Source organism: Neopelma chrysocephalum, unplaced genomic scaffold (assembly GCF_003984885.1).
Source record: "Neopelma chrysocephalum unplaced genomic scaffold, ASM398488v2 Primary Assembly neopelma1_66, whole genome shotgun sequence".
NCBI classification, from domain to species: domain Eukaryota; kingdom Metazoa; phylum Chordata; class Aves; order Passeriformes; family Pipridae; genus Neopelma; species Neopelma chrysocephalum.
The window spans coordinates 12096665-12115918 of NW_020897725.1; positions in this window are offsets into that span (position 1 = coordinate 12096665).

Below are 19254 nucleotides of genomic sequence, written 5' to 3' on the forward strand. Positions count from 1 at the left end.
GTAAAACAGGATGTGAATATATACATTGAGGGAACATGTAAGACTGAGATCTAAGAAATCCAAGAGGAATTCCAATGATGAGTTTCTAGAGTTTGAACCCCCAAACCCTCCTCATATATGCAAGCAGGCTCCACAGTAATCTTAAATTCTTATCATGGCTTTAATCCGTATTCTTTTTACATTCTTTTTCTTTGCATGTTATTATGAGCACCAATATAGACTTTAAAATATTTTTCTTCAAATAGACAGAAAAATATTAAGAAGTTTCTTTTTCTCACAGTGTTACTTTCAGTGTTGACATCTGTCACACTATTTGTCCTTTGAAATGTAGTATTTGTATGAATGTATAATTTACACCATATAATTTGCAAATAAAAAATACTGTCCTTAAATGTACCAGTTATGTAAGTGATGTCAGATTTCAGACCATCTTCATATGCTGCTTTGGTGAATAAGTAAATCACATTGAAATAAAGTATATATTTTTACTCCTTTCCTAAATAGCTCAAAGACTATTCCAAAGTAGTCTCTCAACATTCTGATTACAAAGAAGATTTGTTTTAAGATTTAAGTATTTTGCTGAACATCTCCAATCATATATAAACAAAGTTCAATTTATGTTTGGGGTTTTTTTTGAGCAAACAGACCTTAGTGAAAATACATTTTTTAATTTCTTTTTTTTAAGGTTAGGAGAGATTTTTGGTCCATATTAATTCACTATCTACCCTTAAAAACCACTCCTCTACTCATACCGAGTTACTCACTCTTATGCAGGGAATAAATGAGCCTGGGGAAAGGCTGGTTCTTCCTTTAGAAGTTTTTGTGGGGCCTATTCTCCCCACCTGTTGTTAGTTACTTAATTTTTTTTTTGCTGATGCACAGGAGATCCAAACATCTGCCAGGACCTCAAACTGCAGGAAGATGTGGAAGAGCAGAATAAGAAGAGGAGCTCCACCCTGGAATGTTTAGTAAATGTAATCTGTCACAGAGGTACAAACAGGACAGCCAGTGAAGATGTGAGGGTGACCTTATTAACATCTGTAGGTATGACTCTACGTTTCGTTAACCAGTAAGAGCACAAAAAAAACAGTAGGTACGCAAATATGGACACAGATGCAGGCAGACTAAGGTGTCTCTGACCTCCAAACTGTCTGTTTGGACAGAAAGGTGTCTGAGGTAGCACTCATTCAAAATTAAAAAAAAAAACAAAACAAAAAAGAAGAAGAGATATCATATCATATCATCTCAGTTGCAACACTGTGATGAACACAGCTGTGTGTTTTGTGAAGTGCAATTCATCAGAGTGAATTACATTGCCCACAGACTGTGTGAATGCCTGTCCCTCTGCAATTTTCCATTTTGCTTTTTATTGTTTCCTCCATTTTCTCCTTCTCTTGAAAGTTAAATCCCTTTTGCCTCCTAAAACATACTTTCATTCTGCACTGAATTGTGCAAAAGATGTACTGATATCAGCTAAATGCTCTTCTGAACACTTTTGAGATGTAGTTTCTCTTGATGTCTAGATAATCTAGATTAATACTTTGTTCCTGGACATTTTATGAGGCCTATTTTGAAGAAGATATCACCGAATGTATTAGAGCCAGGTCCAATTATATATGTCAGGCAGAGTTTTCTAATACACTTTAAACTTTAGATTATTAATAAGCATTAAAATTTAAAATACTTATTTTTTTAATTATTAAAAAGTCTAAGAGTATAAGATTGCAAGGAGTCTGCTGGATGAAGTGTGCTATCACAGCACTACCATCACAAATTTCTCATAACCTGAATAAGCTTTTTTTTTAAATTATTTCTCTCTTCCGTCCCTCTCTTCTTACCCATTGTGTTCCAAAATGTCATTGATCTCATGACTAAAACCTTCTTCTAATTTCCAGCCTAAATTTATTCATAGCCAGTTAATTCCCATTTGTTCTTATGACAACATTGTCCTTTAACTTAAATAGTGCTTCTCCTTCTCCTATGTTTACCCTTACGATGTATTTATAGACATAAATCATATCTCTTCTCAACCTTTGTTTGGCTAGACTAAACAACCTATGCTCTTCCAGTCTCTTCATTTAATGAGAATACCCCCATGAATAAGGGCTTTGGAATTAGGGCCTAATTGAAAATGCAAAGCAAGCAACAAGGAAGATCCTATGGAAAAGAAGTAGCTCCGAGCCCTTCCTGTGAATGACTCTTGGCCAAGCTCTTCTACCTTCTTTAAAGTAAATGACTCATTCTGTTCCACAAATATCTCAAATGTTTAGGTTTAATTTTTTTGGTCTGAAAACTATGCAAAGGAGAACATTACTGAACAGTGGTTTTCAGCACAGCCAATCTCCCAAATCCAGATTACTGGGCTGTTGCTGCCTGGCAGAGACATATCTATTCAAGCTCAATTAAATGCTCTCAGATGAACCACAAAACTCATTAACAGTTTTTAAGTGTTAAAAACTTTTGAATATATTTCACTAGGCAGGTATCAGCCCTGGGGTGTTCTTGCCCATGTAGCTGAACATCCTGGGGAGAGAGTTTGACACAGTGACTTGCAGAGACGCAGGGCAGGAAAACAGACCTTTAAAGGGGTTTTTTGTTGTTTATTTGTTGGCTTTTTTGAATCATGCTTTAAAGGCATCTAAACTTTAGCTTTTCAAGCAGTCCTGGTTGCTACATTCAGTCAGTGTGTCACCCTTCTCTGGCAACATTTTCATACATTGCACCAAAACCACTTGGGACACCTTTATACAAAGATCATGTTCAGGACAACCTGAAGAACCTGAACATACATAAGTTCATTGGACCCAATGAGATGCATCCCAGAGACCTGAAGGAATTGCCTCAGGTAGTTGCCAAGCCCCTCTCCACGACATTTAAAAAGTCATGACAGTCAGGTGAAGTCTCAAGTGACTTAAAAAAAAATTAAGTTAAAACAACATTAAGCAGTTAAAATATACATACATATCAGAGAAGTCCTTGCCTACAGTGTCTCTGACAGAAAGACATTTCCACCTAAAATTTTGAAATTGAATTGGTAACATTGCCCAATTCGATCTAAATTTAAACCTGATTTGAATCAGATTTTAGACTTTTGAAAGCTACTTGAAATATGTTGTTTCTTTTTGTGACATATGTAACTGAAAAGGAGGTGCATAAGTATAGGCTGTATTGTAAAATTTTTTTATGGTTAGCTATTTTATATTGTTTTAAATTATGGGTTTTGGAGGAGGCTGTCAACTCGTGGGTAAACATTAACACTGTGCCTTTTTGGCTGAGTTCCTGCTCCAATTTCCCTAGGGACTAAATACATTTGAGTTTATTTTTTGTACAGTATAATGGAATCTGAGCTAAAAAAATTGGATCTACAGGTGAGCTGATTCAGCTTAATACTGATCTTTACTAATTTGACACCTTCTTCGAGATGGAATATAAAAGCTGTGTTCATGAGCACATCGCTTTTTTTGCAAAACTAAGGGACTCTGCTTTGCTCTTTGGGAGATGCACTCTGTTTCTAGAGCTGGAGGTCCCAAGTTCTATTTTGAATGCCACTTTCATTCATTTGGCTGCAAATGAAAATAAAAATTTAAAAAAAAAAAAAAAGAAAAGATGTTTAAAGCCTCAAGATGGCCTTCAATGGGGCAGGAAGAGGCCAATTATCATCACATTTTGCAAGGCTCCTCCCACCTCCTGTTCAAAATGGCAGTCAAAAGACCCAGATGCCAGGCTGAAAATACTCTCTCTTCATTATTTACTTTTTGTGTGTGTTCTTCTTGCAGCTGTGCTGGCAGCATTAAATATACCTCACAGCTATTCACTAGGTTACAGCCTCATCTGATGCACACAGAAGTCTTTTCATTAATCTCTGTGGGTTTGGATCAGTCCTGCAGGCTGTGCCTCTGCCTTTTTTTTTGGACTGTTATGCTTCCTGTTCTCAGATGACAGGTCTTACAAAGTTTAAGCATAGGGTATATGTTCACATAGAACTACAAGAGCACCTTTACCTTGCACTGGTGTGGATTATTGTGTTGAAAATCTCTGAGCCCTCCACAAGGAAGCAATTACCAAGTCCTCACTGCATTACATTACAGTTCATTCTGTGTCTGTATGACTAGAGTGTACATTGGATAAACAAATGAGATATAAGGAAAAAATCTGCACTGGAAAGATGCTGAGAAAAATCTTCCCTTTGGTTTAGAAACAAAGAGTGGGGATGGAGACAGGAGGGGAAGGCAATGTACTCAGAACACTTTCAGAGAAGGCAGAGCCAAAGGATGTAAGGTCTTGTTCAAATAAATTTTCTAAAGGAAGGTAGAACAGGAAAACAACAGCAGAATTGAAAGGAGTTTTCATTGACAGCTTATCAGGAACAAAAAAGTTTTAAAGTGTGAAGCTGGGACTGGCACACGTATGTTCAGTAGAAAATTCAGAAGAAATATTTCAAGAGAAAATTTGACCCAGAAGCTTTCGAACCCTGGATTTACCTCTTTATTAATATCAAACCTCCTATGATCCTGAGTGTAATTTTCACCACACTTATATACATACACTTGAATACTTAATGACATAGACAATAATAGTCTATGTTCAGGTTTTACCATGGTTTGTACCGGTATAAGGTAAGATTCAAAGAGACAACATAACATTTTGGCTGATGTTACAGCAGTATAAGTGGCACACATCACAGTCAGTCTGCCTGAACAGCTAATGATAGTGTATCATGGGATACCAGGAACTGACACGGCTACGTGTGCAATTCTCTGCTTGCTGTCTAGTTTGTGGATGAAATATAAGCACATTAGGAATTTCTTTCCACTTGTCTCATTTCAGCTTCTTAAATTGCTAAAACTAGGCTGATATAGAATGATAATTTTACATTCCTGTTTTATCTGGTATTGTGGTGGGTTGACGATGTCTGGCCATAACATGCCCACCAAGCTGCTATTTCACTCCCTCTCCTCAGTGGGACAAGGGGAATAAAGTAAGATGAAAAATTTTGTGGGTTTCATAAAGGAAAGACCATGAATGAAAACAAAGAAAAACAAGCAAAATTAAAAAAAATTAACTCTACTTCCCCTCAGTAGGTAATGTCCAGCTATTCCTGGGGAGTGGGGTCTTAGTACACATAGTGGAAACTTCAGAAGACAAACACCTTAGTAATGAATGCTGCCCTTCATCCTCCTCCTTTCTCTTACCTTTTATTGCTGAGCACAAGGACATATGGTATGGCTATCCCCTCAGTCAGTTTGGCTTTGCTTCCTAGCTGTGTGTCTTCCCAACCTATTGCTCACTCTCAGCTTACATGTCTCTGGATGTAGATTGGGATTGGAGAAAGCCTTGATGCTGTTCCACTGATGCTCAGCAGTAGCAAAACCATTGGTGTGTTATCAACACATTTCTAGCTAAGAAACTAGCACAGCACTATGAGGCTGCCATGGGAAAAGCTAGCTCCATCACAGTCACACCCAATACTGATCAATAACTGTTACTGCATTTTTGAACTAAAATATGAATGAATGTATACTTCAAGTCAGTATCAATGCACTTGTTTACATGGAAAAACATGCCAGAAAACATTAGATGTGTGTTCTAGTTACTCATACTGATACGATTTTCCCCTAGTTCTTGAGAAAGAAAAAAATTACTTTTACAGTGTTTGCAAGTTCACACATAAAAAGGCCCCCAAAAGGATTTTGAAGCTTTCATTTAGATTTTTGCCATCAGTAAATCCTAGCCAGAAAACCTAAAAGTAAAAACTTTTTCACTGTACTCCTAAGATATCTTACTCCCAGATGAGAAAAACGAATTATCAAAAATATTTGCTGTATGTTCCATAAAATCTAATAGTCAGAAAAAGCAGGAGCCATGCTATATTTTTTCCATGATTTGTGTAAGTTATCAAAACAAGGATGAACCCTGAAAAAAAACCCCACAGATCAGAAGTGAGAATAGCTATGGAGAATACAGGCAAGGAGGATACAGAGTAAGGTAATTTCCTGCTCTGCCCTGTTGATACCTTTGCTCTTCCACTGACTTTCTTTGCCCCCAGGAGGTCTCCTAGCACCTACCTTACTTCAGGGTTTACCTACATTCTTGCTGGATGCTTTTAACTCTTCTGGAGCTTCCATGGCTCCAATGATCCTTGTACCTTGGATTCACTGACACAGTTATGAACTAGAGAATGATTTTTACTTTCATTCAAGTTTTCTTACTGAGGAAACAGATTAAAATGTTCAGAAGGGGACGGTCCTCCAGGGCATCACCAGCAGCTCAGAAAGTCTGATGCCTTCTCATCTCATATTTCTGTGAGAAATGTGAGATGACTCCATTTTTGATGGAGTCCCAGGTGACTCAGGGAAGAATGGAAAACTGCCAAAAAGTCCTAGAAGGGTTTGTAGGGGATGGGGTGGTGCTGGGTATTCAAGCACGTATACAGTTCTCTCTAACTAACTCTGTAATGAAACCAAACCTTTATGTTTTTCTTAGTTCCCTGTCTCTTAAATATTCCCTCAAATAGTATTAAAACATTAATCTTGAGGGGTGATCAGACACTGAAGTAATGGGCAAGTATGTACATAATAGAGATAGTGGGTTTTTTCCTTAAATCTTTCTTCCAGTTTTTATTCTTTGTCTTTACCAGACAGTTATGGAATTCATTTTTAATATAAATTCTACATATTCCTTTCTAGAAGATAAAAGCCAATGTAGAGAGTTATACTCTCAAAAAGGGTCCATGGGGTATAAAGAAGCACTGTTTTGCTTTTATGTCATGAAAAATGTTGTCAAGCAGAATCAAAATGAAACACAATCACTTATCTTCACATTTCTACCATATAATACTCCAAGGATACAAAATTGAGTTTAAAGACATAGGATTGATTAACTCTCTGTGGTTTGTGCTTCTTTAAATTACCTTAACAGCAACACACAACAGAAAGGGAATTGTTTTTTTCACTTTAGGATTATAGCAGCAATTTGAAGATAGTCTTTTTACTATTGATTCTTTTATCAGAGTGGAAAAGGAAAACAAGCAATATGGAAAAAGATCACCCAAACTGGTTTTAATAGTTTTACTACTTTGTTAAACAATAAAGGCAACACCTTTTACAGAGGGTCAGAAATGAGACACTGAGAAATTATTCATGCAGAATAATTAAAAGAAGATCTCAATCCTTCAGTGTAGATTACTTTATTTCTTCATTGGTATAGTTTTTCATCTCAAGCATAAATAACTGTCAATAAAAGAGGAAAGGGAAGGGAGAACTATCATCAAGATACTGAAATGAGGAATGTTGCACAAAACACCAAGTACCAGCCCTAAAAAATACACACCACAATTGCTTTGAATTAGTGGAGGAGAAAGAACTGACAGGAAAAAAAAAGGTGGAAAAGGACAGAAGGTGATTTCTAAAATAATTCTTGCAACTGGCAGTAATCTATATTATTCTATTTGTGTTTTCTTTCCATCATAGGGGAAAAAAATAGCTATGAGCAAAACACTTTCAGTATGTAATAAGTTCAACATCTCTTCACCCCTAAGCACACTTGGGAAAGCAGAAACTATGCTGAAATTCAAGCCACAGGGGACAGGATGGGGAGGACATGGTGGTTGTATGTGAATTTAAGGAAGGAAATATCTGGAAAATCTGAATATTTAGTTCTGATATTTTCAAAGTATTTGCTTGTTTCAATACAATGTATGTTTTCAATTCAAAATTAACTTGAATATGAATATTTAACAGGATTAAGCCACCCCAGAATTAATTAGAGATGAGTTTTTCTGTTGAAGCCCCCAGATAAACAGAATTTTTGTTCCATTTATTCAGCAAATAAAACCAAATCCTTCTTTCCCCCCACCAGTCTTAGTGCCAGCATCTTAAGGATGCATGCATTGTACAGCTGCTGCTGCTGGCAAACCTGATAGTTCTCTTGTAGGAATGGAAAATAAGAAGACAAGCCACCTCACCCCTACACACTTCTTTATTTTATACTAGACAAAAGGATCACTTTGTTCAACTACTTAAATCTTGCACTGAATAGAAAAGTCGCTGTGGGGAAGTGGAGCTTGTAGTATGCTGTCTGAGCCTAACACGCTAAATCCCTCACTTTAAGCACACCAGTAGCAACTAAACAAATATCCACACAGATGTCATGCCATTCTACTGAGCAGTTTTATTCCATTTATCAAATGAAAGAGCAATCCCTTGGCTGCTGGTCGTGGCAGGTGTCTGCGTATTTAAATGCCGGTCAGTTTTAAATGGAACACGTGTATTTAACTTTCCCAGCATGTCTAAAGCTTTTAAAGCCCATCACACTGATGCTAAAATAATAAGGGCCAGCAGCCTGGTGATATGATTGCTTTTTTATTGCTCAGTTTGTGCTGAGAACTCATTTTAATTCCAAAGGTTATGGCTTTTAAAGCAGTGCTACACCCATTTCCCTCCCCCGAACTGAAGCTGGATCAAGAAGGGCCATAAACGAGAGTTGAAAACGTATGCTGGAATGGCAATCCATCCTCTAATCCTTTTTATCTTTGGTGTGCTTTCTAACCACTCTTCGTAGCAAAGATCGAGAGTTTGTCTCACTTAAGAAGAAGATGTCAGCTGTTATGAGATTGGCAGATGGACAATTAAGATATTTCAAGGTAAAAACATAAATAAAATGCAGGGAAAAGAGGGAAAGCAGGCAATTACTGCTCACTGCTGCTGTCTCCTTGCTTCGGAATTTCAATGTCAGAGGAAGGATTTTGTCTACCAATTGCTTATTGTTAGCTACGGCAATTATAATCCAGGAATACTAAAGAAGAGGCAAATGAATAGACACAGTGTCAAACTAAGTCTGGAGAAATGGCTCCTGAATAGTTTAATGGCGTGATTATGTTCTCTGATAGGAACATATTGCCTCTGTTTCCATCAAGGTTAGTCTTGTGTGATATTTCATAGAATCATTGAATAATCTGAGTTGGAAGGGACCCACAATGATCATCGAGTCCAGCTCCTGGCCCTGCACAGGACAGCCCCAAGACTCACACCATGTGCCTGAGAGCATACCCAGAGAAGCAGCCGCTGAACACAAGGTTTTGAACAACTCATCCCATGTCCTCTGGAGGAATCACAAAAGAAGGCAGGAAAACAGAGAAATGAGTATCCAAGAGGTGTGGGGGACCAAGGCTGAGTGGAGTTTTCTTACGAAGGACTGTGGTATTATCATGCATGTATAAGTTAAGGAGTTAGAGGTGACATATCTATGAAATGAGTTTATTGGAGATAACACGGAGTTAAGCACCTTCAGGAGGAATTTTCACACTGAAGTAAATCATAAAAATGATATTGAGAAGGAAAAGAGCAATTTTTTTCTAGTTATATAATAATTATTCATTTTTTACACTTTTGTTTCACGCGAATGCTCACATCTTTAAAATCCTTTCTGTTTTAATGGATGTTCTTTCAATAACCTCAGTCTAAATGGCTTGAAACTCACAACAGGAGACTGGCATTTTAGAAACCAAGCTTTTATGCCTACTTTGCATATTTTCATCTTTCTTATATAATTCAGAATAAATATTTCAACTGACACGTAGGCTAACATTTATGACTAGTGTTATGAGCAGGAGATTAATCCTTCATTTCGTAATAGAAATAGACAACAAATCCTGTAGCAGGGCCCATCTGTACCACGTTCTACATGGGTAGGACAGCAAGGTTTCAAACAGATATGACGCTGTTTTCAACAACTTTTCTAAGAAAAATCAGAAAAATACAAGTACAAAAGAGAGCCGAGGAGCTGAGGGATAGCAAGTTGCTTATGGAAATACTCTTAAATGCCCTTAGTCAAAGAAACTACACAATTATTGGAAAAGAAAAACTATCTAGAATGGGGCAAATGCATGAAAGGATGCACTTTCCACCAGTCACACTGAACAAATCCTGGGATGATCTGAAAAGGGAAACAGGGAAAACAAAGCAAAGATTTTGATCATCTGTTTAATAAACTCAAGAGAAGCCAGAGTTCTTGTGCTATGAGTAAACCAAGGAAACCCTGCAACTCTTCTCTTTACACTTTCCTTTCATCATGGCTAGGCTTTGCAAACGAAGATTTGGGAAGGGTTCTACCCACGTTTGTTAGAAGTGTGCTGGTGGCTAAAAAGGCCAATACGAGATAAACACGGCCGGTTGCAAAAGGCACAGCAGAAGGACTTCTTAGGTGGTATATTCTGCAAGACACAATTCTTTCTGCATTGTCTTTTCTCCTCAAGAGTGATCCTGCTTGCATTCTCAAAGGAAGCAGCAGCGTTATAGATAGTGTGTCTCCAGGCCTCCCGATTGGAGACCGGAGTAGACCAGTTATGGTGGTCAATGTGGCCAAGGCTGAGATGTTGTTTCAGGGAGTCCTTGTATCCTCTCTTTGGGGCTCCTCTTTTGCGGTAGCCAGTGGCAAGTTCACCATAAAGCAGGATCTTAGGGAGGCGGTGGTCCTTCATCCTGGAGAGATGTTCTGCCCAATGCAGCTGTGTTCTCAGCAACATGGCCTCAATACTTGTGACTGCTGCTTGTTCTAGAACAGATGTATTGGTCACATAATCTGACCAGTGGATGTTTAGGATTGTACGGAGACAGCGTTGATGGAAGCGTTCTAGGAGTCGCAGGTGGTGGCTGTAGATGACCCATGATTCGGATCCATATAAAAGAGTAGACAGTACAATGGCTCTGTAAATACTGATCTCTGTACTTTTCTTCAGGTGTTTATTTCACCAAACTCTTTTATGGAGTTTTCCAAAAGCTCTATATGCCTTTGCTAACCTGTTGTCTATCTCTCCGTCAATCTTACCATCCGAGGAGATGAGGCTGCCTAAGTAATTAAACTGCTGGACTGATTTGAGCTCTGATTTGCCAGTGGTGATGTGGGGATGACGGAAGATTTCCTGAGGTGCCGGTTGAAAGAGAACTTCTGTCTTCTTTAGGCTGACTTCCAGCCCAAAGAGCTCAGCAGCGTCTGCAAAACAGGATGTTAAACGCTGCAGGGCTGCTTCTGTGTGGGCAACAAGGGCGGCGGCATCAGCATAGAGCAGCTCCCGGACAAGATGGTTTAAGGTCTTAGTGTGGGCCTTCCGTCGCCTTAGGTTGAAAAGGCTTCCATCAGTACGATATCGAATGTAGATACCGTCCTGATCATCGAGGTCTGCCGTGGCCCTTTGGAGCATCATGCTGAAAAAGATTGTGAATAGGGTTGGTACAAGAACGCAGCCTTGGTGAGATCAACGAAGGACACTTTCCTTTACCCAGAGAAGTAAATCCTTATTTGAAAGCTAGTCTGAAACTGTCCTCTGATAGAGGCTTGGGCAGCTTTCCCACTGTTTTCAAGGTCATGACAGCAGAGTCCCACAGAGGAGGAACTGGGAAAGCAGTCTCTGCTCAGGTGTGTTTCTGGGAGCCTGAGCCTCAGGAGGAAGAGATCAGGTCCTGCTCACACCCAGCTAACTTGGAAATCTGTGAACCTCCATATCAGTGCTCTTTACCAGGAGCTGGATTCTCTGTTAGAAATTGTGGGATCAGTTTCTAAAGAAACACTTATCTCTTAGTTTATTGCTTGTTAGCGAATTGTATATTTGCAAAGCTCTTGTAGGACAGAAGTTGTTATTTTATTGCAAAGAATATAATGAAACCGTAAAAACAAATATAGGCTAAGATAACACATGATCAAAGCTGCAGGATGATTTCGATGCCAGGAGAGGTTGAGGAGACTGAGATTCTTCAGATAGAAGAGATAACTGACATATAATAATATGAAACAAATATAGAAAATGCAGAGAGAGTGAGAGTTTCTTGTAACAGGCAGAGGACATAGAGGGAGAATAAAAAAAGAAATAACATAAAATAAGCAGAAAAAGGATCTTTTTGTGACTTATATTTTGAGATCCTTTGTCCCAAGAAATTACAGAGGCCAGGGGCAGATTTTATCTTGGGAATATAACCCTGAAAAAACCTTATTTTCATCTACTGCTCAGCACAGACTGCTCCCAGCCATTTCTGTTTTCCTTGATTCAAAATAACAATGCCTGCTGGAAGGAGGCAGGAGTACCCTGTGGTGACATGGTGCATATTCTGTATCCAAAGTGTTCAAATTATGCATAAATCAAGGTTAAGTACTCAGGAAATCTGCATGGGCACTGTATATTTCTGTAAAAGGTAAGATGTTTATACCCTCAAGCTTTGTCATGAAGACATTTTTTCCCATTTTTTTCAAATGGCCCAGTTTTGTTGATATGGAATTTCTTTTTTTTTTTCCCACCTGCTGCCAACAATTTATCATGCCAGAACTAGCACAATTCAAACGGAGAAATCTTTACTTTTTAATTCAGAAGACCTGCCCACTAAAGATTATGTGCTCTGTGATTATGAGCATCACAAACTCCAGGGTTCATTTAACTACCCATGGATTTCTTCAATGTTGAGGCATCTGACCAAATTACTTTGAGTTTCTTCTTCAAATCCGTGGGGGACTAGTCAATGAACTCAACAGAATTGAGGTCTGAGAAGTTTATCTCTCCCTAAAATAAACACATTTGTCCAAATTAATCACATTAAGCTCTATTGACTGTATTGATTAAGCTCCATTGACCATAGTGGAAGCCTAAACAGCCAGCTCAGCTGTAGATAGTTATATTTTATAGTCAACAAACAGATACAATGGATTCTATCCCCAAATTCCCTGTTCCACTCATCCACCACAGAGTGATATTTTCAATAGTTTTGTTTAACAGCAGAAATGGATTGTTTATTGCCATAGATTTCAAGTACTTTGCATAGCTGAGCCTCAAGACAAGTTGGGGCTTAGTATCACACAAAGGATATTAACAAATGCTGCCCTGGAATAGCCAAATAAAGCTAATTCTCATTTTTATTCTATGCTGCTGTACTCTGTTTTTTTATGACCTACTGAAATAGAAAATGTGACAGGATTTAGCATTGAAACTCTAAACGAACAGTGTAAAAAGCCTAAACAAAAAACCAAACAGTCATTAAAAAGAAAAAAAAAAGAATAAAACAAAAAACCTATAGGACTGCATGTATGTCCTAGTTAGAACAGCTGGGACCAATTCATCACTGAATGGGTGTAACCCAAACCTGTGTATTCTATAGCCTTCCATGCCATTTCCCAGAAACTGTTATCAATAGAGCATTTACACCCTCTGCCCAGAGCAGCCTGACTCCTCAGGCTATAAACTAGGCGTTAAGAGGCCTGCGAGATAGAAAGATGTTCCTGTCCTCATGACCTTTTATGGAATTCCCCACTCTGAGGGAAGGACTGAGCATTCCTGCCTGAACTGGAGAATATATAAACTTGGGGTTTTGGAACCATTTTACCACTCGTGGGATCCAGAGGAAGACTGCAGCTTACCGCTCTCAACCAGACTGACACCACCACCCTCGACTGGACTGCAATCACCACTTTTTGACCAGACTGCAATCACCACTTTTTTACCAGACTGCAACAGCTCTCCCACCAGCAGGTTTTTCCCCTCTCCCTTTACTTTGAACTCGGGGGGGGGGGGCAAGGAACACCACTTTTGTTCATGCCCCAGGGTGCTGGGTTATACATTTGGGCTTTGTGGGTTAGAACCAATTGTCTGTCTGTATAATCATACTTATCGTATTATTTTAATAAATTGTTATTCTGACTTATAATCTCTCTTTTGAGTTGAGTTCATTTCCCCTGCTGGTTAACTTTTAAACCAACACAATGTAGAATTCACTTAACAAACTATTGCAATGAATAGTTGATTTTTTAGTGACCGTGAAGGAAGTGAACAACAATTTTCTTGGGTCATCAGAAAACTGCGCGTGAGCAGAACCACTCACTTGTTTTGGGTCTCAAGTCCCTTTGTATCCTTCCCTTCAACACTAGAGGTGAGAAAGAGTCTGTTTATCAGCTACCAGCAGTAAACCAATTTTTCCATTCATTAATTGTGGCTGATTTCATAATTCATAGATGCATTTTACTTTTCTCCATTGAATTTCAATTGTGTAAGTTGTATTTGTAAGGAAAGTGTCTGTGTGGATGTGTACAAGCAGGAACATGTGCACCATCCCCTAACACTCCCCAAAATATTGCTCTTGGTCAACTACAGTTCCTTTGAAAAAAACTGTCTGCAAAAAGTGCCTTCATATGCCAGAGAAACCCCCTCAGAATAAATGATAGAAAACCTCTGTGGCAACCACTGTTTAATTTTATACTTTTCTAAATTTGTTTCTTGAACTTATGCTGAGTAAGACAGAATATTATGTGCTTTCAGTAACAGGAAAGATATATTGTTATTTATAGATAGTTTTGTCACTATATATTTAATTGAATATTGTTTCAGCTAATAAATTACATCATCCAAATATATGGAATCAATTTTAAACCTAAATAAACTTCCTTATACATGTGGGGGTCTTCTTATATTTATAAGAATCTCACCTCCTTGTGGCAAGAAGATGAAAATTGTCCCTGTTATGGCATAGTTTTCTGGATTAGAAAAATTGCATCAAAAATAAACCTAGTTCCTAGGAGTTTTTATGTTCTCTCTGTAATAAGTTTCTTTTTTCTCAGTATCAAGAGCAGGGAAAAGGCTTTCTACAGAAGACCTAACCTAGACCTTCAAGTCCCAGAAGTGGTTGTTTCTCATTTTCTGCTAATTTCAAAATCTCACCTAACACCTTTTGATTCCTCAGCTCTCCTAGGCTCTTGGAATCCCAGGAAACTGGTTAGCCATTTGTTATCCATCTTGTGGATGATGTTTGCACTCCAGCTTGTGCAGTAAACTCCAGGAATAAAGCATGAGATCTTATTTTTCCTCCTTACCAGGTGGCTAAATCTTAATATGTCCCACTGTTAGAAAGAACAAAACTTTACCACATTCACTAGTTTTAAGGTGCTTCAGAGAGTATTTCATCCAAAGTACCTGATGGCCAGCTCTTAATGTTTCTTGGACTACAACATGTTCCTCAGATCCACAATTCATATATGACTTTTCTTTAGCCATAGAACTAATTACTGATATATGCTAATGGAAAGACAACTCTTTACATACATAATTATTGATTTTTCTTTAGGTTATCAATTCAGTATTGGAATTCGCTTGACATTTATTCACTTCCTAACTTTTTTATTCCTCAAATTATTAAAATATTTGTTCATACAAATAGGACAAGTGTTCCTTATGAACTCAGAGCATTTGTGTGAATATTGTCCTAATCCCAGCGTTCAGTTTAGTACCATTGAGCTGTAAGAGGAAGTATCGTAAGTTACTCAAACTGGACATGTACCAGAATATCATAAAACATGATTTTTTTGTCTTTTGAATGACCCATCCCTCCCCATAAGTCAAGAAAATCATCTCATATATCTCCTATGACCATTTATCCTTCTTCAATGACCAAAAAATCAAGAGATATTGGAGTCAATATCTGGTGAATAAAAACTATAATTTAATGCTAAAAAACAGTGCCAGTTGTAATCCCATAAACTTCTCAGGGTGACTGTAAAACAGGTAGCATGGTGTATTTATTACAAAGAAATTTCAGGGTGAATATATCCTATAGATATTTGATTTTGCCACAGGCATAAATATAAGGAAATATGTTTAGAGTTTCGAGAAAGTCTTGAATTCTTAGAAAATCAAAACTTGATTGAAATAAATATAGAGAGTGTTTTATACATAACGGTTAATTAGTGCTTGGATACACGAATTAGTGAAATGCTAGAGAGATATTCAGAAACCTAAGATCTCTTTTCTATTTGATTTCTATATTATCACAAATTACTTGTCCTACCTCTCTTCTTGAAAATATTTTCTATTATATTTTGATTCTGTGGAAATTGCTTTACTTCTGAGCCTTTCTTCATCTACCACCTAAAGATTGTCTTCAGATACCTCTCTGTGTGGAGAACCTAACAAGTCCACTCCCTCATCATGTAGCTGAGATTTGTAGTTGCCACTCTAACAGAGCTATTAGGATATACTTTTTTTCCATTTTTTCTTCTACCACAAATTACTCTATTCAAACCATTTATGACCTTTATTTTGTCATATTCCCTTCCTTTTCTCCCTGACATGGCACTTTCAAGAACTGATAGAAATCCCTGTCCAATCTTTACAGCATCGTCCTGGCAGACATGATGTCAAATTGATGTTGAACATGCCTGTCTTGTCAAAGCCTTGGCAGAAGCTAAAGATCCAGTGATGCACTTCGGGGAAAAAAAAAGAAAGAAGGGGGGAAAAAAAAGAAAGAAAAAAAAGAGAAAATTTTGATATCTTTCTGAATGTAAGAAAAATGGGAACAAATAACTGTCTGTGTGAACTACTAGTAAGTGAAAACTACCCATGGTATTTTACTCTCATACTGTCTTTACCTAACATGTGGCTGTGCAAAATCACGTGTGAAACATAGAAAGAAATATGCTTAAAACCCAGATACTGAAAGAAAGATGCTGCAAAACATATAACAGAAGTGAGGGAAAGATTAATTAATTAATTACTTCCCCTCTTGAATTCATAGAAACTATAAGATTATAATTTTTATTGTATCACCATTCCAAGTAGTAAAAAAAAATTGTTAAAAATTATCGATAAGTTTACTATTGGTCAGTCTAGGTTAGATGTTTTTCTTTCCTTAGTTATCAGTATCAGACATCTCAGGAAAGTCACAAACACGCTAAGCTTTCACCAGACATATCATCCCCAGTTCCAGCAACTGTCAGCTTAGAGATGCCTTGAACCAGAAATGACCTCTAAATGACTTTTTTTAAAAGCCACTTAACATGGTCTCAGTGGAACAAGCTAGGCACGGGTTGTCATTGTGTCTGAATATATGTAGAAGCATTGTGATCTTAGAAGGGTTTGGATGTCAGTTCTATAGGAAATTTTGAGCAGAAGCCCAAAGAAAAATTTTCAGATGACAAAAATTAACTGAATGTTAGTAGCAGGAATGGTATGCATGCTCATTCAGGAATCAAAGCATCTTGCTTTGAGAAAAACCTTACAAATGGAAAATTAAAAGGACTGTGTTGTTTTTGGGGTTTTTTTTGGCTCAGTAAGAGTTGATGGGTGTGGGCCTTGGGAGTTCTTGCAAAAGTTTCTGCAATATCCTCTTCACTTTTAGAAATCAAACTGAGCTACCAGAAGACCTCTGAAATAAGAAACCTGCACTTCTTTTAGATAGATTTTTTTTAAGCTATTTGAATTTGGAAATGTAAATAAATTAAGCTTGCTATTTAAACTTTTTTTTTTCAGAACTAAATATTTTCATGGCAGACTTGCAGGAGGAAAAACAAAACAAAAGAAAAAGACACGACAAGAGCAAAGGACAAAATAGCCTCTCTAGTTGGTGGAGTTTCTGATCACTTCACAGTGATGGAAGTTCTTAACTGACAGGCATATTTCCTGGCAGACTGAGATCCGGAAATATGGCTCAAACTTTATCTAGTCAGGTGATGTGGGATGGTACTGGCAAACTCCAGGCAGGAATAAACAGTGCGCACTTTTTCCCAAATGAAGCACACAAAAAGCAAGCTAATGCTTCAATAAGCCTCACTTCATTCTCTTTCTGACAGGTTTCAAGACACTATAGTTATAAGCTATTTATTTAATCTCTTGGAGAGAGAGACCAGGAAGCCCAGCAAACAGAACATTCTTTCTTTTCCATGGAACATTAGGATAAGAATAATCAAGCATTTATATCATCTTTCCTTTATATGAATGAATGACCTGTCTCATCATTGCCTCTTTGAGATATGAGAGTGTTAAAACCTTCTTGGTACAGTAGAGGAAAAAGATTTGCAAATAAATGATGTAACTGATCAATAGACAAACCACACACTGCATTCTAAATTCTTGGACCCCCATTCCCACAGTGATCATCAAGAGCTGTGCTCGTCACCTTTAGTTCAAAATTTGGCCAATGGCCAATAACCCCACCAACCTTCTTAGGAAAAAGACTTAATGCAGCATAAAAGGGCAGGGCAAGTGAGACGTGTTAGTGACATCGATATTTTAATCCTAAGCTGCTTTCAGCACAGACTTTTATTTTGTGTAGATGACACACTAATGCACATTAACAACCATCCACCAGAGAGTTAAGGCATTAGATCCTTCCAACAGCAACGGGGTTCTTAGCAGCTGGCAGGAGGTGTGATTGTGGGTAAAGCTTCCAGAGTCCATGAAAAAATGTGTTTGTAAGAGTTCAAAATAAAGGAAACAAACAAACAAAAAAATCTGAGCCTTTTCCTTTCATAGGGTTAAAACTCTATGAGTTGCATCTACAACCTTAAGATAGGCATTTATGTTTCTTATTAAAAACTCTGTGTCTGGAATAAGTATCCTCATAATTAAGCTTTCATGTGTTAAAATGAGCATTATGAAGAGAATACAGAAATATGCATTGTGTTTGTGCTTATGTCAGAAGACCTTAAATATAAAACAATGCAACTAGCACCATTTATCCCGTGAATTTAAGCTTCCAGTTTGCTTACTCAAGTCTTTTACTTTAGTCTGTAATTTTGAGTCATAACATATAATAATAATTGTTATTTAATCTTAAAACTAGCTGTTATACATCCACCTCCTCTAATAAATACTTTCCCTTATTTCCATGCCATTTTCTTTAAAACATCTGGCATAATCAATGATGTTGGCTGATCAAATGTGGACACTTTTAGGAGAATCTTTTTCAATTAATGTTGAAATTCTCTGAACTATTTTAGTTCTAGAAGAGAGCAAGGAATTTTCCATTAAAAAAAATTCTTTATGCTTATTTATAAATCTTTTGTTCATCTTTTACTGTGGTATCTATTTTAAAAAAATAAAATAAGAAACTAAAGTTTATTGAGGACAAAAACAAGCAGAAGAAGACAGAGAGTGGTGAGGAATTAAGGAAACAAAGAGGCAATGCTGATAACTGTCAAAGGCAGTGTTCTCAGTTCCTCAGGCACCTCCACATGAAGTAAATAGGTTATTTTTATCAGAGTCAGAAAAAAGGAATGAGTATAACTCTTGTTTCCAGAACTCTGGCTGTACTATAGATGAAGCTACATGAATTCCATGTTTGTATCCTCAAGTTCAAATTGTACACGGTTTGCATTGCAGAATCAACATGCAGTGCAATAATAAGAAATATCTTGGAAGAATAGGTTCCCCATTACATGAAGGCCAAGAAAGCAAGATTACAATGACATTAAGTCATTCTTTTGCTTTCCTGCAGTAACCGCTCATAACCC